The sequence below is a fragment of the Tachypleus tridentatus genome, chromosome 13, assembly GCF_004210375.1.
Source record: "Tachypleus tridentatus isolate NWPU-2018 chromosome 13, ASM421037v1, whole genome shotgun sequence".
In the NCBI taxonomy this organism is placed as follows: domain Eukaryota; kingdom Metazoa; phylum Arthropoda; class Merostomata; order Xiphosura; family Limulidae; genus Tachypleus; species Tachypleus tridentatus.
In genome coordinates this window covers 55,476,409-55,487,500 of record NC_134837.1, presented here as the reverse complement: position 1 = coordinate 55,487,500, position 11,092 = coordinate 55,476,409, and the positions used below count along the sequence as shown (strand labels likewise).

The 11,092-nt window shown below is 32.5% G+C and overlaps 1 long non-coding RNA gene across 1 annotated transcript; it reads right to left on the bottom strand.

Annotated features, from left to right (window-relative positions):
• Positions 1 to 2,921: 2,921 nt before the first annotated feature.
• On the bottom strand, positions 2,922 to 9,142 carry LOC143240026 (uncharacterized). The gene is made up of 3 exons (XR_013021524.1): positions 8,983 to 9,142; positions 7,964 to 8,058; positions 2,922 to 3,533 (listed from the first exon to the last, which is right to left on the bottom strand). It is a non-coding gene; the product is annotated as an uncharacterized LOC143240026 (long non-coding RNA).
• Between the last annotated feature and the right edge of the window lie 1,950 nt (positions 9,143 to 11,092).

The following is an 11,092-nucleotide window of genomic DNA, read 5'->3' as shown; positions in this document are numbered from 1 at the left end:
ATGGCACATTGCTGATGGAAAATCTGTCATATTCTATAGGTATATGCAACAATTTAATATGTGATGTTATTTATGTGTATGGTATTATATTATTACGGATATCTATATTATGACATCACGTGTGAATTCAACCCTGTATGATGAATTGAGCACTTTTGAATAATACCAACAAAAACACAGTTTTCAGATAGCGTAAAATAAGTTGATCAGAATGTTAAGATGTCAATATATGGAGTAAAGTTACAATTAGTAACTTATATTGCATTAAAAGAAAGTACGTTGTGCTTGATGTTTCATTGGTATAAGTTAAAGAATGTTTGATTCTCCGAACTCTTATTATGAAATTAACTTGTTGGCCTGCACTACATAAAGGTAAGACATGGCATTCCTTGATCTTTTCACAAACGCTAGTGAAGGATATATTCCCTTTGACAGAATTTAATTATTTGTAAGTAAGTGGATGATCTAGAAAAGTTAAGCTGCTGATAGTGGTTTATGTGTAACACCAAGGCAAAACATGGTGTGCTTGGTGTTTTCATTGGATTAGATGTAATTATTCCCAATCATACAAACCGAAATATTTTATAAGCTTAAAGTTTTACTTAATATTTTCTTACCACTAATTTTTCCGTTCAAGTTGTGGTTTGAACACATTTGTGGTTTTATTAATTTGAGTATTATATGTGTGGCATTGCATTTATTTGCTTTAAGTTGTACTAAACTTGTGTTAGAAGTTAACATAAGTGGAAGTATAACACTCGTGTTATTGGTTTGCATGGTGATGAGATGATGGCAAACGCTTGTAAAGCCAATAGCCTTAGTACAATTATTTTTTTAAACGTACTGCATTAACAGCAGTTTCTTGTTTCTCTTTTTACCGTAAGCTCTTTTTTTAACAATCATACAGTGGTGAAAAACATACGTGTACGTGAATAATAACAATGCTAGCTTGTGAGTGCTTCTTTCTCTTGTTAGTATCCCAACAAGGAACATTATAGGACTATCTTTATTCTGATCCAATTCAATGACTTCTATACAGGAATGTGTAATAAAAACCCAAAATAGACTTCCTGGGGCTTTTTAACCTTAGAAACAACCATCTTAACTAACCACTGTTGATACGACTAGTGAAAGAACCTTCATTTAACTCTGATGCATTAAACAAAAGATACAACATTATCTGGATATTTCGATGGTAGCACCTATATCTCTTCTGGCCCACTACACATTATTGCAGCCCATTTAAAACAACACCAAATTACTCAGGCTGTTTAATGGATGAAAGCTTGGATTATGTTCCAGAAGAAAGAGGATAATTTGAAGGATAGAAGCAAGGATAATGATTCAAGAATGACCCAACAGTTTCACCAGGCTCATAGAAAAGAACCCGACAAAGGCTAATTAAATCCCAATGTATGTAACAAAAAACAACACGAATCCATAAATACTCTTTACAACTTCCTATCTGAAATTAACTAATATCTTTTGGTTGAGTCAAACTGACCATATTGTTTCTATTTGAAGTTGTAACACTAAAAACGGTTTCAGTCAAATTGTTGAAACTACAGTATTTGATTTAATGTATTTTGTGAAATTAAAATATATAAACAAAAGTGTTTAATTTAAAGTCTTTGTAAAACTAGAAGAGTCTTTTGTAAAGTACTGAAAATAATAGTTTCACATCTCTTAATTTTATGTTTTAAAACTTAGTATTTTACTCCAAGCTACGTTGGAAGATTGAGACTCCAAACGGAGATCTTAATATGAGAGTGAACGTATTTTATATTTCTGTGAAACACATTTTATGAAACTATAAGTACCATATAAACAAGATGTATGACCTAATGTGCAGTTTAAAAGTATTAAAATCATGACATTTAAAACAAAAAGGGTAAACGTCATGTATTTTATGGAACCACTTATGTATGTTTTTATGTACCTTTATAATAAAAACCTTTATTAGTTCTTATGTATATTTTTATTTTAAAGTTTTATTCCTTATATTAAATAAAACGTGTCTGATTGTCATAAGGGTGAAATAACAGTGGTGGTTTATAGATTTATTTTAATTTAGTTTCTTTGGATTTAAAGTTCAAATCAGATATGGCTAGAATGGTGTGAAGGTGAATAGAGGGGAACTTAAGAACGTGAAATATTGTAAATTTTTATTTCTCTCCTGGCTAGGAAAGTTGGAAATTTACTTGTTCACAACATTAAAAATATCTTACCCTTGGTGGTGCACTTCTTTTATTATCGAGTAACATGGAGATAATTAGTACATAGGAATCACGGACCTCTTGTGGTGATCCCAAATAAGATGCATCTTGATTAGATGTTTCAGCAGTAAAAAGAACCAATAGGCTCTTGGTGGTAACTTATGTTGAATGTAACAGTAAAACAAGTTAAATCATTGAGTGGCTAAACGTGAAACGTTTCACTTGAAATAATAATATTTATTGATCATTTTAATATAAAACCATACTTGTTATCATACTTTGAACCAATAAACTGTAAAACTATATTGTATTCTAACAAGATGACTGAGGCGGAAAGTTATTTTTTTTATTAATAAATGTGTCAATTTGTTTTCTTCCTTCCCTATTTACACATTTTAACTCACAACCAGACCTACTGATTGACAACGTGCAAATAAATGGTAATGTTTACTCCAGAGGAATTGTCACAGAAGTAGTTTAGATAAAAGTAAGTGGAAGTTTTTGGAACCGTCAAACTACAAAGTGTAGCAGGTCTATCGTTATTATTAATATTGAACGACTTAGCTAATTAATGAAGCCAGAACGCTCCTTTACGCTTAAGTGAGCACTTAACTAAGCATCTTCTCATTTTCGAGTTTAAAAGTTATAAACAAAAGAAAAAAATGCTAAGAATAGTTTAGGACAGCTGTTCCTGCACATCAGGAATTCTACTTAATTATTTATTTTCAGACATACTTTTCTTACAAGTTGCTTTCTTTTTAGCCTGTACATAAAAATACAATTTTTGTTTGCTTACTTAGCTGAGAATAACTAAAGCTTTTCTAAAACAATAAATATGGATTGATATTTAAGCATGCCTCCATAAAGACGATAACTAAAAACCATCTCAGAATATTTATTTCAAAAAATCGACTTAAAAACTTTTCGACATCACATATGATTTATGAACAATTGAGTATTTTAACAGCTGTCGCCTATTGTTCTTCAAAGCTTTATTTTTAGTCCATGAACTGTTTACTTAATTTGCTAGACCATAAATAAACAAAAATACAGTTGCAGTTGTCGTCAATCCAGCTTCTCTTTGTTCACTGACAATGGAGCTAAATTCCTTGCCAAACACACTTCAAGATGAAACAGTACATTCACTTTCATTAGCAAAAATTTTCAAAAGATTCTTTAACAATGTGTAATGAGTACTGGTTATACAAGAGTGTGTTTTATCTCCTCAGAGACCCGGCATGGCTAGGTGGTTAGGACCCTCGACTTCTCATCTGAATGTTACCCGCTCGAATCCCCGTCACACCAGACATACTCACCCTTTCAGTCGTGGATTGTTATTATGTGATAGTCAATTCCCATGTTCATTGGTAAAAGGTTGGAAGTGGGTGGAAAGTTTTTTGATAGAAAAACACATTTAACTTTTATGGATTATTTTCAAATTTGGAAAACCAATAGATTATTACAGCCTACAGGTAGAAGTCTCATTTGGTATAAGCTTGTTTGGTTAGTTTTTTTTTTAATTTCGCGCAAAGTTACATGAGGGTTATTTGTGCTAGCCTTCCATTATTTAGCAGTGTAAGACTAGAGGGAAGGCAGCTAGTCATCATAACCAAACGCCAACTCTCGGGCTACTCTTTAACCAACTTTAGTGTAATATAAACCAAATATGTAAAGATATTGAACGAAAAATGCTCGGTGCCCCAAGTAGCATAGCGCTATGTCTATGGACTTATGCCGCTAGAAACCGAGTTTCGACACCCGTGGTGGGCAGAGCACAGATAGCCTTTTGTGCAACTTCGTGATTATTAGAAATAACAACAATATCGATGTTCGAAATTAAAGAAAACTGTTGCTTAGATCGATAGCTTATGTGACTTTTTACGTAGATATCGAAACCCGGTTTTTAGTCTTGTAAGTCCGCAGACATACCGCTGTGCCATTGGAGGGCATTTGCACACCCTCTAACCTTATAATTTTGCTGCTCTAAATCATCGGTCCTTTATCCGAATGACAAAAAGAACTAAAAACGGATGATTTAGAACAGCAAAAACTATAAAGTTTAAGGGTGTGGAAGTGTCGTCCAGTGGCACAACGGTATGTCTGCGGACTTACAACACTAGAAACTATGTTTTGATACCTGTGGTGGGCAAAGCACAGAGAGCACATTGTGTAGCTTTGTGCTTATCTTCAAAGAAACAAAAATGCATGCATATACATAACTACTGCTGAGGCCAATCAAATTTGATTAGCAGTTTATAACCAAAGTTTCCAGAAGAATCATACGGGTTATTACTGATTATTCATTGCCGACATTTCAACCTAAATTTACTAAACTTTATGAAATTACCCTAATTAAAGAACGTTTGGCGTCAGGTGATATTAGTTTACGCAACTACTGTAAATAATTATGCTTGATACAACTGTACCAATTGCATGTTGGTAACGATAAAAACTGTTAATCTAGATTCAATGGCGTTACTATAAAGGAAGTTATCAACACTACTTTAGACAGGAAAAACTACTACCATATATTTTAAAGAACCTGGTTGTTTCTGCAAAGTGTAGATCAATTCAGAATGATAGGGTTAAAATCCTAAAGACAACGTAGGTTACTACCGAATGCCACTTTATTACTCGCTGTAGTTTATTGGTGTATAATGAGAAAATCATGATATCTTATCAAAAATATTTTAAATGTGAAGAAAAGATGCGGTATATAAAAAGTATTTAGGATGTGACTTAATGAAATCAAAATTTGTGGCCAAACTTGTAACTACACTTATGACATTGATAAGAATTTTTACATTCATTTCCATTCATCAGTTAGCCAGGCTGCATTTTCTGTTAAACTTGGGGCACGATTGGTGAAACGAATAAATAAATACTTGCTCTAAAATTCTTATTAATGCTATAACTTTCCAATGTGATCTCATTTCTTTGAGTCGCACGCTGAATCTTTTCGCCGCACCTTTCTTTCATACTTATGTTGTTTTCAACCAGATTTACATTATCATGACAGCAAGTACTAGAGCTTTTTTCCGAGATATCACACTTAATTTACTTAATATTTTAGATCTAGCGTACATAATTCCCCGGATTACCTGTATGGGTGTTACGTTGTTTAAAGACCCGGCATGGCCTAGCGCGTAAGGCGTGCGACTCGTAATCCGAGGGTCGCGGGTTCGCGTCCGCGTCGCGCTAAACATGCTCGCCCTCCCAGCCGTGGGGGCGTATAATGTGACGGTCAATCCCACTATTCGTTGGTAAAAGAGTAGCCCAAGAGTTGGCGGTGGGTGGTGATGACTAGCTGCCTTCCCTCTAGTCTTACACTGCTAAATTAGGGACGGCTAGCACAGATAGCCCTCGAGTAGCTTTGTGCGAAATTCCCAAACAAAACGTTGTTTAAATTTTTTATATTTAATTTTTTGAAAGCTATTACTGAACCTGAGCATGTGAGCGATGTACAGGGTGTTCGGAAAGTCACTCTGCACTTATATATTTATTAACAGACATGTTTCAATATAGAATACAGGAGGTAAATATGAATGACAATTATAAACAATGTTGAAAGTGACCCCCGTTAGCATCAATACAGGCTAGTATCCTTCTTATTTTGTTTATAAACACCACTAACAGTTGCTGGCTTGAAATAGACTGAATGAATACTGTTATCGCTGCTTTCAAAACTGTATAATGACTTTCCGAACACCCTGTACATGTTTAGACTGTAATTTACTAATCTTGCTAATCTACACACAAAAGAGTGTATTAACACTTTCAATTAAGAGGTCTTTGCATTTAGATTGTATGCGAAAGAAACTCTCTTTATATTCTAATTATTTCCTATGTTTCAATATAAACAAATCATGTCCCATTTGAATATAATTGTGTACTATTTCTTTGTAAAACAGTTCAAATAGTGTTTGTAATTAATATGTACTTAAACAATTGTGAACCTTCCAGGAAAATTTATTTAATAGCGATTTCTTTCTGGGAAGATACTTATTATAATGTTATTCATGTGATAAAATTAACTTTTTTTGGGGGAAAAAGAAGGAATTTACTGAGGTTCAATGGGATCATGCTATGAAGAGTTATCAATGAACCTGGAGAACTCTTTTAATACCTGTTACTGTGTAACTGATCAGATATTTATCTTTTGTTTTTAATTTTCACACTATCTAAATACAAGAGAATAGCATGCATAATTTTGAACAATACTTTTAATGAGCCCTTCTTCCCTATCCAAGTAACATTTAACATTCGTTTTATGTTTAGATAAATTAACTAACCTCTTTCTTTGGTGTTTTAGTGCCGACATATATTTTAAACAAACAACAACGTGATTGTTTCATCAACTGAAAGAGTTCAACGTGTAGCCACATTTTAAAAACAAACGTATTTTCTATATTATCACAGTCATCGTAATTTATCAACAGTGAATACCACGAATAAATAAATATCATTCAAGTAAGAGTCTACTAAGTGCAAAGAACAAATTAAGACTTTTTCCAGTATCAGTTAAAAACAAGCCGTAAAGAATTGGGAGTTTAGGAAGGAGTTTTAGCCTCAAAACTGAGCAATGAAAATATTCAAATCCTAATACATCTGTAGTGACGAATGAGGATTTTCATATATAATTTGGCGAGTTTTAGTGAAATTATATGGATACAAAATGGGTTAACAAATGTTCTATAGTTATATAACTCTGTGGACTTATATAACAACAAACTGGGTTTTTGTACCCGTGGTTGGTCTAGTACAGATAGTCCTTTGTGTTGCTTTGCGCTTACTAAATACAAACAAAGTAGTTTATAGTCTATAATTACAGTATGAGTAGTTTGTGCACTAATTACAACTTCGAAGCAAGTAATTTTTTTGTATTCTGAGTTTATATCAATATATCTTTTAGCATTGTAACCACAGACAAATAACCGTCAGTATTTCTTTAAACATGATTTACTAATATAATTATTACAACAAACAAATGATTCCAACGTATTTCATTCACTTTTTTTTATATAAGGTAAAGCCCCAGAGTGAAGAACCTTTCTAATATTATTCTATGTTTCAACACAATGTGGATTGCTTCAAAGAAGCTTCCAGGATTTTTATAAACAATTAGAATAACCTATTCATTCTTTGTAACTATATAAAATATGGATAAATAGAAATGACAAAGAAATATGAGTGTGAAAACGACATTTTAGTCATACATACAGAACTAATGAAAATCTTACATTTACTCTTTATCATTTATCATTTCAATGGGCTTTCAGGGGCGATTATGTCAAATAACCTCCCAGAGTATTTCTGTTTATTTCATTTACTATAATTCTTTGCCAAAGGTTTGTTTGTTTTAAGACAAAGCCACATTGGACTATCTGCTGTGTTTACTGGGGCACATGACAAACAAAGAGGAAAGCGATATGATTCAAGATATTATTACGTTAGTGTTTTGTTTACGTTGTTAGCAGGCTAGGGATATATTTAGTAATACTACTTTGGAATACTGCAATATTTTAAGTGTGGTAGCACTTAACAATAGAGATCGACAAATATTTCAAATAATTCACAAAACCCATTCTATTGAATTATTAACCGAAAAGTCGACCACTCAAAATATTGTTTACGATATGTTATGTACATATGTATATACTAATAATACGTTAAAGAGGTCGCTAACGTTTCCACAAAACAATATATCAATTTTTTTTAAAACAGCAACTTTTTTGTCTGCTACTTACCTACCAAATCATGTCAACGGGGCTAATGGTTAGGCTATCGCTACAAGATTTATCCAGCTTACTTGACTGATCTAAATATATCTGCTTTCGAGATTCTGATAAAAAACAACTCATAAATATACGGGTATAATATAAATGATAAAGATATCATACACGTACCTAAACATCTTTTCAACCCAATTCAATAATTACATATTGCTCCATACCGACAGATAGTCACGTGACAGTTTATAAAGATAAAGTATATGTTTTAAACGAGTATAACATAAAAAGTAAACAAAGAAAACTATTAAAAATAATTAATTTAAAATGAATTGAGGATCCTGATATAAAAGTAATGAAACAAGAGTATTAAAAAATAAGAATTTAAAAAATGAAGTAGGGATTCTACTATAAATAAGTTATGAAACGTTGTTGTTTTGAATTAAGCACGAAGCTATACAATGGGCTGTCTCTGCTCTGCCCACCACGGGTATCGAAACCCGGTTTTTAGCATTGTAAGTCCACAGACATACCGCCGAGCCACTAGGGGGCAGTTATGAAATGAGAATTAAAACCACAATTACACATTTATGAAATGTAATTCCTGCTTTAGCAGCTCTATACACTGATCTATATGTCAAAGTAAGGATTATATTTTATAAAGTTGTGATTGAGGTTTTAATTGTTGTTTCGTCACTTTTTATAACAGGATATCCACTTCATTTTAAAATCCTTAGCTTTTTTAAATAATATTGTACTTATTAAAAAGCTCATGGCCAAGAAGAACGGAGAGTTAATGCATAAATATATAAACAGGCAATTTAAATCATATTCTAGCAATTATACTTTTAAAATTGACCTGTTTTTAAAATTTAAAAAAATGTTACAAATATTCTAAAAGTAAACAGATATCCATTTAGTTCTGTTAACATTATTATATTGTACACATTACTTGAACTGAATTATTTAATATTATTCAACTCTAATCTATATATAAATAAATATATATATTCATTAATGAAGACACTCTTAATTACACTGTATTTTCTCTTGAATCCAAATACCATAAAAAATTTCCAGCCTATACTTTCTGTAACTATCTTCCATCCAGCCAACACCATAAGAGAACATCTTTGAGATTTCTCGTTGTTCGAGAGAACAGCTGAATCATCAAGTCTGATGTGTTACTAAGACAATCGAAAAACGTACATATAAATGTTGCGAGGCTTCAATGTTGATTTTGACATATCGCCAAGAACACTTTCAAAAATTTCCTTCAAAGCAACTTACTTTGGATGATACATCATTACAGTACACATCTATACTAACATGTATAGTGTCTTAGTACAGCATGCATCTTTAAATTACTGTGGATAATGTTGGGCATAGCAACTTATGATGCTGTAAATAATGCATCTCTATTGGGTTAGTAAAGTGTGGTGGAAGCTCTACAGTTATACGCATGTAAATAAAAGCAGAATACTGGTTTTGTTTTCTTGAACTAACTTCAAGTTTTATAAACGCATTCTTTATAATAGTACCATCTAATTTTCAAGAACGCAACACTGACCGCAGTGACAGTTAATGAAAATGTGATATACAGAAATTTTCCAGTTATTGTCTTTGCTGGTTATCTGTCAAAATGTGAAATCCAGGTGTCCGTTACTTTATTTCTAGCCCATACATTTAGTAAACTAGAATTGTAGCTGAAACTATACAGCACTAAATAAAACGATTTATAAATTCGCTTCATTTAAACCAACCTCGATTTTGGATATTAATACATCTTGCTAACTCCTAGCTCTCAGTGTCATGCTAACTGAAATGTTCACCATATTACTTGAAATGTATGTGCTCATAGCGTCGGAATCATAGTTATCGAAAGTGTCCTTATTATAACTCAGCTTAGACGTTTTCTTAAATCTAGACCGTGACGAGACTTTCAGAAGAAATTCGTATAATTTACTTTTCTTGCACTTTAAAACTATTAATTTTACTAGACCATTTTTAATACTTGTACAGTATTGAAGAGCTTTGTATTATTATTATTCACGAATAATTTTTTTGGATATTTTTTGGCATAATTTCGTCACTCTGGAAGTGTTTAAATTGCGTAAATTTTAGAAATTGCAAATCTGAAAGGAACACATAATAAAATGAATTATAGGAAATAATTTTCCTACCTATAGGTCCAATATATTACCTCGTTGTAATGATGTACATAAATCTATTTTCTGTGTCAAGGTAAAAAAAAACAAAAAACGTTTTAGTGACGTTTATATTACATGTTTGTAAGGGAACCAAACTATTTCTCACTAAACATGCAATATAACATTTGGAGAAGAGTTGGCATTGAAGAAACTAAGACTTTTTCGGACTAAACCTCTAACATTTTATCTTCTATGTAATAATAATATTTTTAAATATTATTTTTCAATGCTTTATTTTAATGCTGAAAGTTGCAGTTTTAATAGGTTGATTTCAGACATTTTAATCAAATAAAAACTATCAAATCATCTTTTTATGTCAGTACACGGTGGCTGGATTTTTTTATTGTAGTTGACTTGCATTGCACTGTTAATCATACCATACCCACTCTATACCTAGAGGCACACTTTGATAATTTTCTCTTATTTTTCGCTTATATATGCGATGCCTTTTATAGATGAGTGAAGAATATATCTCGTTCACAAATAGTGTGATTTAGCACTTGACACCGATGCTTCAGTGTTCTGCTAAAACTCGAAGCAATAGTTAGATGGAGTTGAACATGCTTAACAAAGGTGTGTGGCACTGTCATTGGTGGAGGTATGTGGCACTGTCATTGATGGAGATATGTCGCACTGTCATTGGTGGAGGTATGTCGCACTGTCATTGGTTGAAGTATGTGGCACATTCATTGGTGAAGGTATGTCGCACGCTGATTCGCATGAGAAATGCGCTGGAATCAATCAGTTACAATGGAGGGAAAACAAAAGGTTTGTGGTATGCATACATTTTTGTGCACATAGAGGACAGCACTGAAGGAAAAAAGCTATTTATGTGACAGGAGGTAAGTACTCGAGACCCTCGGTTAGCGAGTTAAACGCCATAATTCCATGGATATGCTGGAACGAGTATACAAAGAATTCATTAAGAACATTTCAG